The 16,877-nt window shown below is 39.8% G+C and overlaps 1 protein-coding gene across 4 annotated transcripts in view; it reads right to left on the reverse strand.

Annotated features, from left to right (window-relative positions):
- Adgrg2 (adhesion G protein-coupled receptor G2) overlaps nucleotides 1-321 on the reverse strand; it is a 142,550-nt gene extending 142,229 nt beyond the window's left edge. For all 4 annotated transcript variants that reach the window (XM_003466386.4, XM_013148915.3, XM_063242962.1 and 1 more), the window contains exon 1: nucleotides 86-321. The gene's annotated coding sequence lies outside the window, so the exon portion shown is untranslated. The remainder of the gene's footprint in view (nucleotides 1-85) is intronic.
- Between the last annotated feature and the right edge of the window lie 16,556 nt (nucleotides 322-16,877).

Raw genomic sequence — 16,877 nt, forward strand, 5'->3', positions numbered from 1 at the left:
CGCTGCCATCGAGCCTCCCGCGCCAGGCGCCGGCTCTCGGGACTCGCCCTTAGGATCCACGGGGACAAACCGATCGCAAGCTTACCTGCGGTCCCGGCGACCGGCTGCCTGCTGGCGCGCTCCGGACCTCCTTCTCCCTTTTTTCCCCTTGCCCCCTCCTCTCGGGCCGCGTCCCTTCCCCGCCCTCCACCGCCTGGGCGCCGCCCCCGGCGCTCCCGGACCGCTCGACCTCCCGCCTGCTCTCAACTGCCCAGCGCAGCGTGGCGAGCCCGGCGCTCGGCGGCGGCGAGGCTGGGCGCGGAGGCTGGGCGCGGAGGTGGGGTGCGGGCGGGGCGCCGAGAGGGGAGGGCTGAAGCCCTGCGGGGAGCGTCGGGCTTGGGAGGTGGGGAAAGCGGGGCCTGGGAGCCTGGCTGCCCACCCCGCCCTGTCAGAGGCCCAGCAGCGCCCCTGGGCTCCCTAGACGGCGAGACCCTCGGGCTGTAAGCCTGAGCCTCCAGGCGCTGTCTGTCCCGGACCAGATTTCCCCTGTCAGCGGCTCACCTTTAGGGGTCGCCCTGGTCCCCAAGAGGCCTGTCTCGCTGCTTTTTGCACCGCGCTGTGATAATTGGGGAGGCCCGACGTCGCCCTTCCTCGAATATTCTGAATGCAGAAACCAGATCACTTGGGAGGGAGGATCTGAAGAGACGGGTAAAAAGAGAAAGTCCTGGGGAAATTCACTTCTGTGACGTCCTGATAAAGAACATAGTTCATCAGGTACCTAGTAACCAGGATACTGAGCATTATCTGCTGAGGGTGCAGAGATGAGATGGCAGTATTTGAAATAAATTGTTTTAATGAATTGATTTTTGCATTACTTTGTCCTCCTGTCAAGATCTCTACCCTCATAGGATAAAAACTGGATCGGAGTGGAATGTACAGTTCACCTAAGCAGCTCCTTAGAGTACTCCATTTTTACAGGTGGAAAACTAGAGGCTCAGTTCTGCAACCTGAGTAAGCGCTCTGAATCCCTGGGGCTCAGACTTCTTTTACAACCACCCTCTTCTTTACAGTCAAATGGCTCCTATAGTTGTAAAATGCTTTATCACTTTTAAAACACTGTTGTCTTTCATTAAAAACTTGTAGGAGAACATACTGTTTTTGTTATGACCCAAACTGGATTCCGAATGGCATTCATGGCCTTGGAGACATGCTGTTATACAGGACAGAACAGCAGAGCACAGCCTGGCTGATTCTGCCATATTAGCCACGTCAGGGGCAGGATACGCGCTCCGCTCCGCTCCGCTTCGCAGGAGGGGTTGAATTTGTTTTGTAAACACCAGTTTATTAACACTCACAACATTGTAGCTGGATAAATGAATGCAGTGTTTTCAGAGGGACTTTTGACTGGATTAAGGGAGAGTAGAAGTCAGGAAGCTCATCCAGGTTGAAACTACAACAACAACAAGTTAGAAGTTATGATGAGGGAGGAACAGAGTGTATTTAATAAACAGACTCGATGTTACTCCAAAGGGTTAAATTGGTTCTGTTTGAATTAACTTGCGTGTGTTTGATTCATAATAAAGCCTGCTTTAGACTGTATAGAGTCACCAGAACATGCACACACTGCTGGTGGGAGTATAAATTGTTTCTAGCACTTTGAGATTCTTTAGCAGAATATATTAAATAAAACTGAGAATGTAACTATCCTATGATGAGCAAATTCCCTTCTACGTGTATACTCAACATAAACACGTGTGAGTGCGTGCGTGCGTGCGTGTGTGTGTTGACCAAAGGCTGGAATAGCATAACAGTGTATCTGTAATAATTTCACATGGGGAACTGCCCCCCAGTGCCCATCAACTATGGACTGGACTGGAATGTTGTCATAGGATAGTCATAGTCACAAAAAGGAACACCAAAAGTATGCTTTTTCTTTAAGCCAGCTTGTATTTTTTTTTAAAAAAGTACTTTAAGGAAATATGTCTAAAACACAAAAGTGAGTCAGTCCTTACCCTAAAATTAAAAATTCATGTTTTGATACACTTCCAGCCAAACTTTCATTTTTCCTGAAACACACTCTAAGATTAATCTAACTCTGACTTTAGGACCTCCGAAAAGAGGGAAGAGGCTGGGACCAAGGACAGGACCCAGTTCTCCAGCTAAAAGTCTCCCTTCATTTTTCACGAGAGAGTCCAGATTATCTGTTTCCTACCCAGGTACTGACTTGTGGCATGAAAGCAGGCTGTGGCTGCTTAGGATTTGTGGTTAAATATTTATCCAAAGCCTGTAGGCTGATGCCTCAGCAACTGGCAAGTGAGTAACTTTAACCCTTCCCCAAAGGGTCTGAAAACAAATCAGAAAGTTTGATCAAGAGGCACAGATCAGTTAGCAAATATGGCAGAAATTGAATAGGGAGGGCAGAATGCTTGTCTCCTGGTCCACCTTCCAGTGGTGGCCCCTGTCATGTGAACACTCAGCAAATTGTACAGCTGAGGAAACCGAGGCATGAAAGATTGAGTAGCATCTCCCAATGTCCACAGCTAGTAAATGGCAGAGCTGGGATTTAAATCCATCAAGAGCTAAAGGGGTATAAGGAGCTCTGGACCACAAGCATGTTCCAGCATAGACATGATGTGCAGCAGCCCTGTTCCCAACTCATCAGCTGGAACCATTCACATAGCTGCACCTAGACATGAAAGGCCGGCAGATATATCCCTATACCAGGACTCAGGAAATGAAAAGTTGAAAATGCTTGGTGACCAGCACTGATGACTACCACACCTGCTATGTGCCAGAGCCTGGACAGGCAGGAGAGGGAAGACGTGGGCTCAGCCCTCCAAACACTAACTTCTAATCAAACCAGAGCCATTTCCGGTGATGTAATCCCCACTTCGCCCCGCCCAGTGATGTGGACTTTGATGGATCTAGGTAAGAAACCAGTCACTGCCAACATAAGTGAAGTCACCATGTGATACAGCAATATTTTTCTCCAGAACATTGTGTTAGCTAAAATGGTGGTGAACTAATTGCACAATGGAGGATAAATAAATCACACACTCTCCCCAGAGACGAGAAGTCCTTCTCTTGTACAAATACTGAATGAAGACAGTTGGACCTGTCATTTCTGTTCAATGAAAGTTACAAATGGGAGTTTAATGAAAAATGAAACCAGACTTTGGCCTCAACCAACATGAAGATGGTGGGACCAACCCTTTCTGAGAATGTGCTCCAGTTTAGGAAGAGCAGAACATGGCCCTACGCCAATACAAATAACCAGAAAATTCAGAAAAATTAAAAGCAACACAGTCAATCTGCATGCTGAGATTGACTTGTGAAACTCGTTGCCACCTTGCCAGGCAGTGAACAACCTTAGAGCTTCGGGGATGGGTGGCAGTGAACACAAGACTTTTGGATTCTTCAGTGGTGAGAAGGGAGACAACTGGGGGAGCCAGGCCACATCCAGCTCAGTGCCAACTGAAGAACTCTAAACAACAATGACCTTTTATTTGCAGGAGGAATCTGTGAAGTCTTTTTTGTGTAATGTTAAACCAAGCTATTGCCTTTTCCATCTCTGAAACCATGGGGCATATTTTAGAGAAAATAAATCTGGAGAGATGCTCTCCTATTTTACCCTAGTTTATCTTACATATCCATTTTCTACTGGAGGAAGATATTTTCAAACTATGTAAATATCTCATTTTTCTTCAAACCTTTCCCCAATTTAGGGTTCACTGTTGGATCTTACCTGCAAAAAAATATTATTGTAATGTTGCTATCTCCTGTATTGCTTCTTCATTAATTCATTGGAATTCTTCTGAAGGAGAAACAGTACCTTCTATCCCATTTCTTTACTTATTCCATCATTATTTAAATCAGCATAGACTCATGGGTAGTTATCTTAGTCTTTGGGTTATAAACCAACGTTGTTACTTTTTTTGTCTGATCAGGTTGTCTCGCCTTCAGCAATTGAAAATGTCATCATTTTTATTTTTAGCGCTTCTTTCTCTTTTAGCACTACAAAATCACACAGGCTCACCCTAAACATTGCTCCATTTTTAAATGTCACCTAAGAATATGCTTAAAGACCATCTCTTCTTTAAAACAAGGCATTTGTGTATTTTCAGCCAACTCCCCAATCAAGACTCACTGTATAAATAATGCTGTATTTTATTTGTACAAAGCTGCTTTTCTCAGGTTGTAACAGTTATTCTACCTGGATCTAGTGATTGGAAATTGGTGGGAAAATGCTGTGAGCCTAAATACATCCTTTATTATCTTAAAATATTTTTGGTATGCTCATTGTTCCTGTGCTTCCTTGGCCTCATCTGTAGTTACATTTTAGCTATAAGTGTTAAAAACCTCAATTCCAGCTGGTTTAAGCCATAAGGAAATACACTGTGTCAGAGAACAGGAGGATCACAGGCACAGAGTCTGGCTCCTTTTGGCTGTGATATTTTCAGCTCTCCCCTCATGGTTATACGTTGGCCTTAGGAGCAAACACATGAATGGACTACCTTAGTTATATTGTCAAAAGAGGGCAGGGGAAAGACAAGAGGAGAAATCAGCCTCTTTTACAACTGTGGAGTAAACAATGTTCCTTTCAGTTCACTGCTGACAGGACTACCTTCGGGTTTAGGAACCAACCATTATCAAGGGAAATGTGATTACCACAATTGATGAGGATCAGTGGTTCTCAAGTGTAAGCTCCTTCAGAATTACCAGGAGAGCTTAGTAAAATACAGATTGCTGGGCCCTAGCCCAATCATCTCTTACTCAATAAGCATGGGCCTGAGAATTTACATTCCTAACTGTGTGTTTCAAAAAAGTTCCCAAGTGATGCTGTTTTCGTTAACCTGGAATCCACATTAAGAGACCCACAGGGATAGACTAAATCGCCACGGAGAGATGGGATCAGGGTATCCTGAGACCAAAGGACCATGTGGAAGAGGGGTGAATGATGGAAAAAAATTGAGTAAGCAAGGCATAGGCTCAGAGTGGACTGTTGCTAAGGTCAGAAGTTTGTGTCCCCTCAAAATTCATGTATTGAAATTTAATCCCCAATGTGATAGTATTATCAGGTAGGGACTTTAGAAGGTGATTAGAACATGCTTAACGTCCTTATAAAAGAGAACCCAGAGAGATCTCAAACTCCTTCACCGTGCAAAGACATAGTCAAAAGATGCGTGCTTATGAATCAGACCCTAAATATCATGGTGCCTTGATCTTGGACTTGCAGCCTTCTGAATGTGAAACTTAAATTTCTGATGTTTATAAGTACTTTAGTCATTTATTACAGTAGTCCTAATGGACAAAGACAATCATAACTCTCTTATACTGAACTCTCCCTCCTCAAAGCTTGATGTGTGTATGAATTATCTACTAGGCTTGTTAAAACACAGCCTATAGGCTGTGTTTTCCAATAGGTCTGGGATGGGGCCTGAGATTCTGACTTTCTTATTTTTTTATGTTTTGTTTTTAGAAAGGATTTTGCTCTGTACTTCAGGCTGATCTTGGAGTCACTGTATAGCACAGACTGGCGTCAAGTTCACAGCAATCCTCTTGCCTCTGCCTCTCAAGTGCTGGGATTACAGGTACATGTCATCACATTCAGCTTGGAGAGTCTACCTTTCTACTGAGAATGCTGATACTGCTGAACCATGACCTCACTCCAAAGGAGAAAGTTCTGTTCTTGCCCTGGCTCAGACCTTCATCTCCCAAAGCTACATGCTGCAATAATAACTTCCTAGCAGATTACTCCTCTCCCAATTGGTAATGGCCCCATGTTCCTAGATTACCCCACAGGGTTCCCTCTCATCTGCAGTATCCAGTCCAGACCCATTGGTTTAGCATTCGTAGCCCTTTGGAAATCTGTCCTCAACATAGTGCTCTGTGTGAATCCTCAGTTCCAGTCAGAATCCCCGCACAGTCTGTCCAGAATGTGCCAGAATGTGCTTATTCCTTCCACTGATTTGTCTTTGCACTTGTTCTACTCCTCACCTAAAATTTCCTTCCATAATTCCTTTGCCTCTTAGAGTCCTACAATTGCCTTGAGGGCAAGCTCAAAATCTGCCACTTTTTATAATCCTCTGCCCTTTCTCCTTGACTCTACACTATGTGCCACCTCCTGGATGCTCAGCAACACCGTAGATCTATCCTTCCCTCCCCCAAATTCCAAAGCTTTCACTGTGCACCACGCATTAAGCACTGAATATGGGGTTCGAGCTGCAGTTTAGTCTTCAACTAGAACATAAGTGCCTTGAGAGGAAGCCTTGCTGTTTCTTTTTCTTTTTACCCCCAATGGTATTGTTGCATCTGGGTAGAATAGATGTCCATGACAAATGAAGTCAAGCTAGATTGCAGAGACAACTCTCAAATTCAGTGGTTTAGCTCTGCAAAGGCATATCGCTTCTCACATGAACTCTGAGCAGGACAGGCTACCCTCCCCAATCTTTTTCTATTTTTTGATGGTTCTGAGGATTGAGCCGTATGTCCCCTGGACCCCCTTTTTAACTTTTCATTTTGAGTCAAAGTCTAGCTAAGTTGCTAAATTCCAAAGCTGGGCTCCAACCTATCTCAGCTGGCCAGTAAACTGGGATTACAGGTATGTGTCACCATGCCTGGCACCCTCTCCTGTTTTAAAGGGAATCTCTCAAAAACATGTTCCTTCACATGGCTGAGGCAAGGAAGAAAAGAGTAGAAGGGTACTTAGGATTTAAACGCCCTGGCCCAGAAACAGCACATCTTTTCTGCTCACAATCCATTGGCCAGCACTGTGCACACAGCTGCATCTTAACTGCGAGGAAGGCTGAATGCAGAGAAGCAGATATTGTGGCCCTTGCTTGCTTGGTTTCTCTCTCTCTCTCTGTCTCTCTCTCTCTGTCTCTCTCTCTCTCTGTCTCTCTCTCTCTCTGTCTCTCTCTCTCTCTCTGTCTCTCTCTCTCTCTGTCTCTCTCTCTGTCTGTCTCTCTCTCTCTCTCTCTCTCTCTCTCTCTCTCTCTCTCTGTCTTCCTGTCTTTCTCTCTCCCTCCCTCCCTCTCTCTATCTCTCTTGCTGAGACAGGGTCTTGCCAACTTGCCACACTGCCCAGGCTGGGCTCGGATCTGTGATCCTCCTGCCTTGGCTCAGTGTGCTGGGATTACATGCATGCACCACCATGCCAGGCTTTTGCAATCATTGTTCAGTTGATGCTTTGAGTTTCTTTCTCGGGGCCTTTCCTAGCTGTTATCGATCTTTCTTGAGGATAGATGATCAAAACCACAATAGATGCCAGTGCAGTCTTTCTGATCACCCTTTTTATACTTTCAAACTCCTTCCCTCACCACCCTCAGCTTGCCTTCTCTCCTCTTTTCCTGCCTTATTTTTCTTCATAGAACTAATTGCCAACTAACATATATGACTTAACTTGTTTTATTCACCATCTGTTTCCCAAAAAGACAGAATGTGAGTTCCCTAAGGGCCAAGCTTCCCCCCAACTCACTTTTGTTGCTTCTGTGTCTAAGGCGCCTAGACCTGTTCCTAACACACAGCTGGTAGATAATTGATGAACAAATGAAACTGTGAATCGTGGATTTATATGAGAGGCATTGTTTTGTTTTATAACCAGGTGCCTTCTTGCTTGAGAAGACATCTCAAAGAAAAGTGCGTATCAACTACTACAAGTGTGTTTTCTTTAAAATAGATAGTGCCAACAACATCCCTGGAGCTTTCTCTATATTGTGCACTATGCACATCTGTATACTCACGCGTAGGAGGACAGACCAAAGGGAAAGCCTCAGAAATTTTAGTGCCAGGGCCTCTCCTCACTTAGGTGTGCCTCTGGATGGACCACACCCCCAGGCCAGGCTGGGCAAGTCATCAGAAAGCAGGCTATTAATAGAGTTTCCAGGGACCCTTTGGAACACTGCTGCTCTCTCCTTCCACCTGAAAAAAGAAAGTGCAAAAACGCAAGTTATTCTCCAAGTCACCGTGTTAGATGCCCAGTTTCCCTCTGGGGAACCACTGGCTTGGCAACAACAATAAAACCCCTTTCTTGCAACTGGAGAGGTGAGACTCTTAGGAATAACTTCAGTCCCATGCTTTTTGTTTCATCCTGCTATTCCTTCACTCCACAGAGTGACATGTGATAGTAGCATAATTTCTGTAGCTTTTCTAAGAAATTCCTCTTTGCTGGCACATAAAAAAGGACTCTCCTGGATTGCTGCCATTGGCCATGGAGCTTTAACACATTGTTGTTGGCTCAGCTGGGGAGCCAAGATGAGTGAAATATTCTCTAGACTCCTGTGGAAACACACAGCAAGTGTTTCCAACCATACTGTATTATTTGACCCAAAATATTTTCCTCCCTCCTATTTGCCAACTCATGTGTTACTTCCCTCAAAACTCCAAGTGGTCCTCCTTTCCCATCCCCAAAGCTTTTGGATTACTAAGAGAGTCTGGGGCCACCACTAACTAGTTTTGTGACCTTCAGCAAGTTAACTGCCTTTTCAGGGACTCTGCTTTCACACTTCATGTGAAAAGGGGTGTACAAAAAACGTGTTTCTTGAACTTTAATGTGGATCCGAATCACCTAGAGGGATTGTTAAAACTGAGGGTTGGGCCTCACTTTCAGATTTTTTGCCTTGGTAAGTTTGAGGTAGGGTCCAGGGTTTGCATCTCTAGCAAGTTTCCAGGTGAGGCTGAGGCTGTTGATTTCAGAGACTACACTAAGAGATATGATATTCCATGATCTCAGAGGTTCTCCTAGTTTGTTCGTTCAATGAGTCTATGATCGGCCTGAGTTAGGGCTCTTTGTGTGCAAGTGACAGAAACTTGACTCAAACTCACTTAAGTAAAAAGGAAATTTATCAGTCACACGTCTGAGAAGAACACAGGTGGACTGGATTCTAAACATAGAAATTCAAATTATCTTACTGGTTCTTTCTCATTCTTTCTTCATCTTTATACCCGTCTTCTCCTTTTTTTCCTCTTTCTCTTGCCAATTGGTCCCAGTGACCTTCTACACAAAGGCTTCTTCAATACCAAAGAGCATGAGGCAAGGCTGCAGATACCTCCAGCTTGTATTAGCTCAGATGGCAATCGCAGAGAAAAAAGAGAACCCTGCTACCTGATTCTGCATATTAGTGCAAGGAACAGACACTGACTGATCCAACTTGGACCATCTTATGGTAAGAATGGAGTATTAACATTGTCTAAGCTTGGGTCACATAGTCCCCTGGAAGTCAGACCCTAGAAAGTTATGATGGGCAGCACTTCTCCAACTATATCCTCTAAATCTGTCTTGTTCAACATGATATTTCAGCCTGTAATGCCTGGCACTTATCAGGTGCTTAATAAATGTTTGTTGAATAAACAACTAAATCACTTTGTGAATGGTATGACATTTTAGAGGACTCAGAAATCTTAAGAATTAGTGATCCTATGCATCCCAGGGGTAGATGTGAAATTTCTCAAGATTTTCACAGAATTTGACCACAACCAGCAGCTAATGTAAATTTTTTTCTTTTTCTTTTTTCTTTTTTTCCCCTGTCAGTAGATACTAAGAGGCATTATGCAAAACTCAGAATATGCACCACTCTTCCAATGGATTTAATGTTTGTTTTAATATTTAAATCTTTGATCCATTTCAATTTTAGTTTAGCACATGGTAAAAGATATGGGTTTAGTTTTAATCTTAAACATGTGGAAAGCCAGTTTTTCTAACATCATTTATTAAAGGGGTTATCTTCCTTCTAGTGAAATATTTGGCACCTTTGTCAAAGACAAGGTGGCAAAGTATGTCTGGAGTAGTTTCTTCACCTTCTAATCTATTCTATTGATCCTTGGGTCTGTTTGTTTTTCAGTATCATGCTATTTTGTTGCACAGAATTGCTTTTGCTACACAGAATAGCCTTTGCTGTTCTAACTCTCTTCTTATTCCAAATTAATTTTAGGATTTTTTCTCGAGTTCTGTCAAAATTTTGATCAGGATTGCATTAAATTTGTATAATAATTTTGGAAATATCGTCATTTTTACTCTATTTGTTTTTTCCTAACCAAGAAAGAGCAAGGGATCCCTTTCCATTTTCTGATATCCTCTTCAATCTCTTTTCCCAGAGTGCTGTAGTTTTCAATGTAGAGGTTTTTTGCTTCTTTCATTAGACTGATTCCTAGGTGTGTCATTTTTTTGGATTCTATGTGAAAGTTGTGGTTTTCCTACTTTCTCTCTTAGTGAGTTTGTTGTTTGTGTACAGGGATGCTATTAATTTTTGAGGGTTGACTGTATTTAGCTATGCAGCTGAATCTGGTTTTGAAATCTAGAAGTATTTTGGCAAAATTTTTGGGATCCTCTATGTAGTATATCATATCATCTGCAAATAATGATAATAGAACATCTTCCTTTCATATTCTTATTCTTTTTATTTCTTTCTCTTTTTCCAAATGCTCTGGCTACTATTTCTAGGTCTATATTAAATAGGAGTGGTGATGGTGCACATCTTGATCTTGTTCCTGACTTTTAGAATGAAACCTTTCAGTTTTTGACCATTTAGTTGGTTAGTCATAAATGACTTTTATCAAATTGAGATAAAGACATTCTATTCCAATTTTCTGTAAGTTTTTTTAATCAAGAATGAGTGTTAGACTTTTTCGAACACTTTTTCTGCATCTATTGAGATAATCATACTTTTTTGTCCTTGGTTCAGTTAGTATAGTATATTACACTTACTTGCATATATTGAGCCATCCCCACATCTCTGGTATGAGGCCTACTTGCTCATGGTGTAAAATCTTGATGATTTGCTACATTCTGGCATACCAAAAGTGAGATTGCCTACAGTAAGGCCCGCCTCAGGGAGAAAGTACCACCTGCCATCTGACCTTTTTTTTGTGTTGACGTTTCTCTCTTTACTCACCTTGTGTGCTTCAATTCTTGCTTCATATCCTTCCTGGATCTCCGGGACCCACTTGCCTCCTTCTTTTCTTCCTCACGTTGCTACAGGGCACTAAATCTTGGAAAGGTTCTTTCTCTCCTGCTCACCACTCCACCATCTTCCTGGAAGTCTCCAGATGCAAAATTCATATGCATATTACAATTGGAGCTTTGAGGATTTGATAAACTGGCCTGCACATAGGAAATGTTCAATTAGTGCTAGTTGTTATTAGTTTTGTTTTTTTATTTTGAAGGTAGTAAAATACAACAGAACGAGACAGAACAAAACCAATTGAGACAATGCAGTAAATTTGGTACAGAACTTCAGAGCAGGTTAACGGGATAACAGTAATAGGTACCGTGATATATCTCATTATCTTCACAATAGTTGTCCTTTAAATCAGGTATAGCAAAATTAAAACAAATGCAGAATATCATAAAACCTATTTAAACAGAGTATTGACTAGAGCAATACAATTAATCAAAACGCAAAACAGTGAAAACAACATTTGTTTTCAAAGAGAAGCTAGAAGGAAATCCCCCATATTTGCTATATTGCACACAGTTATCCTCCCAAGAGATGCTCAGATCTCTGGCTCCCATTTACTAATGGGGGGGGGATGTTTGATCCTCAGCCCACATGGCAGTAGGTTCAGGGTTGCCTTGCAGGGAGCCGAGCGGGTGGCTTTGTTGCCAAGCTCCCTAAGTTTCAACATGGCAGGATCTCAGGAGATGCTGGCTGGCTGGTTCTATCCTTGTGTCGCCCACTACTCGTTTGAGCCACAGCTGCTTACCAGGGAGGCGAGCGGGTTCTTTTGTTACCCAGCGCCTTAAGTTCTAACATGGCATGAGTCTTGGGAGCTTAATTTTTTTAATATGAAAAGATTATCAGTACTGTAGTCTTCTGTAACTTGCTGGGGTTTTTTCAAATTTTTATTGGTCATATAGATTATTGGGTTTTGTTTGATAAATTCATACATGAGCATAACAGACTTTGATCTTTTTCACCTTCCATCACCCCCCTGGCCCTGATCTCCTGCTTGTTGTATTTTTAAGACTCTTTGGAAGTTTTCAGAGCAAGTTTCCTGGAAGGAAAAAAGACACTATAACTCTGGGTAAATTTGATTGTAGCCCAAAGTTGCAGCTTTGTTCAAAGCATAATTTTAAGATTACTTATCTGCTTTCTACCTATCTTTATTTCTTCTATCCTACTTCAGTAAGAGCATCAGTATTAGTTTTAATTTTTTTACATTTTTTTTAAATGGACCTATTGAAGATAACTATATGCAAGCAAAATTTGACATTGTGATAAAATAGAACACACTGTGTTTTTCATATTTAGGATTCAGCATGTTATCAAGTAGACTCAGAAATCAAAGTGATCCTAAACTCTAGACTCATTGTATGTGTCATTTGCCACCTGAGACCTCACCAAAATTTGTCTTGTTTTATGAGCTACTGATAAGGATATGTTCTGGTTCTTCAAACATTTTGTTTTTACTTATTCATTTTTTCCCAAAAGAATGATAATTTTTAAAATCAACTACAAATTTTCAGATACGGATTCATTTTTTTTTCAGTCTTGAGGCTCACCTAGGAAGAGCAGTCTGACCTTGCGATGCAAAGATCTTGAGGTTCTGTGGATGGAAGAGAAACCCTGCACTCCTTGTGCTGGTCTAACTCCTCTGCTACATTCTAGAGCATTTGAAGTCCTCACCTGCAGCATGAAAATCTGAGTGCTAAAATTTAGTAATCTTGGTCCAACATAAGAAAACAGATCTCAGCTGTTGTGTTCCTCTCTCCGAGGACAGGAGCCTTCATTGGCCTCTTTGTGAATGAATCAGAAAGGTTACCTACTAAGACCGTTTTCACTTGTGTGTGTGTTGGGGGGTGGTACTGGAGATTGAACCCAGCACCTTCATACTGAACTACATCCCCACTTTAAAAATTTTTTTGAGACAGTGTCTAAATAAACTGCTAAGTTGCTGGGCTAGGCTTGAACTTGGGATCCTCCGACCTCAGCCTTCCAGAGTGCCAGAATTATAGGTGTCTGCACCATAACTGGCTCTAAGAAAAAAGTGACACTTTAATTTTTTCTCCTCTCAAATTTTTTTTTAAAACTCAAAACTTTCATGTTTCCCATTTTATCTCATTTTGGGGAAATGCTCTTCCCTACGTTATTGTTTTGACTTTCTCATTTTTAGTCATATGTTTTATTCATTTCAAAAAGTGATTCTATGAAATAAGAGGACATGTAAGTCTGTTCCTCAGAGCCCTTAGGGACTCTGTAAAACCATGGGTTACACCCCTTATGAGGTCACTAACTTCTAATTGTCAAGGGTGGCTTTTGCACAAAGAAAATATTATTCAGAGGCTAATTTTGTTCTTGGAAATAATACTCAATCTAAATTAAATTAACAAATTTAAAAACTGAGCTCTCTCACAAATTTTTAAGTTTGACTTACAAATGCAATTTTTTTCTTATAAGTAAAAGTTCATTTTATGAGAATATTACAGACCTTTCTGGTTAATTAACCAATTAAATTATTTTAAATAATTTAAACTAAATTTATGCATTTTGTTTTCTAAGTACATCCATGTTGCCTAACAAACAACTTCCTTAACATCATAGATTCTAATAAACTTCTAAATAGATTCATTCAAATGTCCTAAACTTGTTGACAAGCATAGCAAACTGGTCATCACATGCCTAAATCAATTTTACATGTACACATTTGAAATTAGAAACATAAGGCTAAGCTACTAGGTAATCAAATAATCAAAAGTATCTTAGACATTTGTAAGCACCAAGAATTTCCACACATAACACAAAAATATAAATACTGTAGGTTTAACATTTTATTTATCTCTATCCTTAATTATAGGTCTTGTTATATTTCTTCTCTTTTTTTCTTGTATACTGCCTAAGAAAGAAAAGAAAGAAGAATCACATTACTAAAATTGGAGATTAAAGAAGGACCATTAATACCAAGCTTAACAAAATGAAGCATATAAAGGGATACTATAAACAAATGTATTCAAACATGAAAAAATTCCTAGAAAGACAAAAACTGCCACAATGGACTCAAGAAGAAATGGAAAATGTGATATCTTTAACAAGTAAAGAGACTAAATATGTAATCAAATCTACCCACAGAACAGCCCAGACTTCAATGGCTTCACTGGAGAATTCTGACAAACATTTAAAGAAAGAGTAGTAACAAGTCTGCATCAATTCTTTAAAAAAGGAATATACCTCTCAACTCATAAAATGAGGCCAGTATTACCCTGATAACAAAATTAAACTAAGATATCACAAGGAAAGAAAGTTATAGGCCAATATATCTCAGAAATATACATGCAAATGTTCAGAACAAAATATTAGCAAATAGTGACATAGTATAAGGTTTATTAACTGTGACCAGCTGGGATTTAGGATGTGAATATAAAGTTGATTTAACATGCAAAAATAAATTAATACACTGCAGTAATAAAATAAAAGACAGTCATTTCAGTAGATGAAGGAAAAGCACGAGAAAAATCAACAGACTTTCAGATAAGTACTCAACAAGTTAGGAAGACAAAGGAACTTTCTCAATTTGATTGAAAAAAACATCTAGGAGAAACCCACTGCTAAAATTATATATAAAGGTCCAAAACTGAATGCTGTCATCCTAAAAAATTAGAAAAAAGAAAACAAAGTTTGCTTTCAAACATTGTACTGGAAATTCTAGCTGGGAAAATTAAACAAGAAATATAAGTAAAAAGCAGCTACACTGGAAAGGATGAAGTAAAATTATTCATAGACAGTAAGACTTTGTACGCAGAACATCTCAAGGAATCTTAAGAAATAATAACTAATAAATAAATCAGAAGGCTTGCAGGATAAAAGAATAATATACAGAATCAATTGTATTTTTATACTGGAAATCAGCAATCAGAATTTGAAATTAAGAAAATAATTATACTAAGAATCAAACAGAGTAAAAAATAAAGCAAGAAATATGAATATTATTCTTTGAAAACTACAAAGAATTGTTGAAAGAAATTTAATATGTAAATAAGTGGAAGACAACCATGTTCATGGAATGGAAGAATTAATATTGTTAAGAAAGCAATTGTCCCAAAGGTGATCTACAGATTAAACTGCCATCTCTATCAAAATCTAAGCTGGCTTTCTTTTTCAACAGAAATTTACAAGTTGATCCTAAGTTTCATATGGGAATGCACGGAATCCAGAATAACCAAAAAATAAATCTTGTAAAAGAAGAATAATCTGGATTAAAACATACAAATTTAAGTTAGGCGTGGTGGTACACACTTGTAACCCCAGCATTCTGAGGCTGAGGCGAGAGTATCTCTGCAAGTTTGAGGCCACCTTGGGCTACAAATTGAGTTCAAGGCCAGAATAAACTGCATAGTGAAACCTTGTCTCAAAAAAGATACCAATTTAACAACTTATTATAAAACTACGTTAATAATGGGCTAGGGATTTAGCTCAGCAGCATAAGCGCCTGCCTTGCAAGCATGCAGTCATTAAGTTCGATCCCCAGTACCAATAAAAAAAGTTACATTAATAAACACATATTTATGGTCAATTGCTTTTTAGAAAATGTCAAAACAATTCAATAGCCAAGAATAGTCTCTCTTAACAGATGTTGCTGGACAACTAGATATCCACATGGTAAGGAATTAAATGAGATTCGTACTTGGTACTATATATATAAACTGGCTCAAAGTGGATCAAAGCCCTAATTAAAAGATCTAAAACTAGGGCCAGGGATTTAACTCAGCAGCACAAGCGTCTACCTGGCAAGTGCGAGGTCATGAGTTCAATCTCTGGTACAAAAAAAAAAAAAAAAAAAGAGCTAAAACTACAAAACTCTAACAAGAAAAAATAGAACTAAATCTTTCTTGTCTTAAATTACACAATGCTTTCTTAGGCATAACACAAAAAACATAACCAAAACCAACAAAATGGTAGATACTTGGGCTTTACAAAAATGAAAACTATTGTACTTCAAAGGACATCATCAAGAGTATGAAATTATAACCCACAGAATAAGAGAAAGGACTTGTATCTGGGAAAATATAAATAACTCTATAACTTAGTAATAAAAAGGCAACCAAAATTTTTAATGGACAAAAAAATCTGAATAGACAGATCTCCACAGAAGACGATAGCCAGTAAGGACATGAAAAATCGCTCATGATCTTTAATCACCAGAAAAATACAAATCAAAACCACAAAAAAACATGATTTCACATCTACTAGGATGGCTCTAATTAAAAGGAATGTAGGCTGGTATGACCATTGTGGAAATCAGGGTAGAAATTTCTCAAAAAACTAGGATTCAAGGTTTCATTTGACCTAGTTATTCCCCTTCTGGGTATTTTCCCACAAAAATTAACATCATTCCATAGCAATATATGTGCACCCATGTTTATAGAAGCACCCTCTGTAACAGCTAGATCTTGGAAAAAACCCAAATTCCTGTCAACTGAGGAATGGATACAAAAGATGTGGGTTTTTAAAAAATATACTAGAGTATTACTCAGCCATAAAGAAAGAGAAAGTTGAGACATTTATAGCTAAATGGATGGACTGTAAAACATAATAATAAGTGAAATAAATTGGATATATATATATATATATATATATATATATATATATATATCTTATCTCTCTGGTGCAAGAACCTGAAAATGTAAAGAAATCTAAGCTGGTATAGATAGATAGATATTGTGAATTAGATGATATTGCGAAATGATAGATATTGTGAAATAGGAAGAAATTGTTCAAAAGGAAAAGGGAACTGGGAGGACAGAGGAGGAAGGAAGGGAAAGAAAAAATGAGTAAAGAAAGATAAAATGAAAACCAAGATTTGTGAACAAGGAGGGGAAGGGGATTTGAGATAAGTAGATGGGAATAGTGGGGGAAAACAGTAATCAAGAATATTATGTACAGATACAGATTCCTTATCATGAATGT

The sequence above is a fragment of the Cavia porcellus genome, unplaced genomic scaffold (genome assembly GCF_034190915.1).
Source record: "Cavia porcellus strain 051 isolate PalLab524CR breed Dunkin Hartley unplaced genomic scaffold, mCavPor4.1 scaffold_33, whole genome shotgun sequence".
In the NCBI taxonomy this organism is placed as follows: domain Eukaryota; kingdom Metazoa; phylum Chordata; class Mammalia; order Rodentia; family Caviidae; genus Cavia; species Cavia porcellus.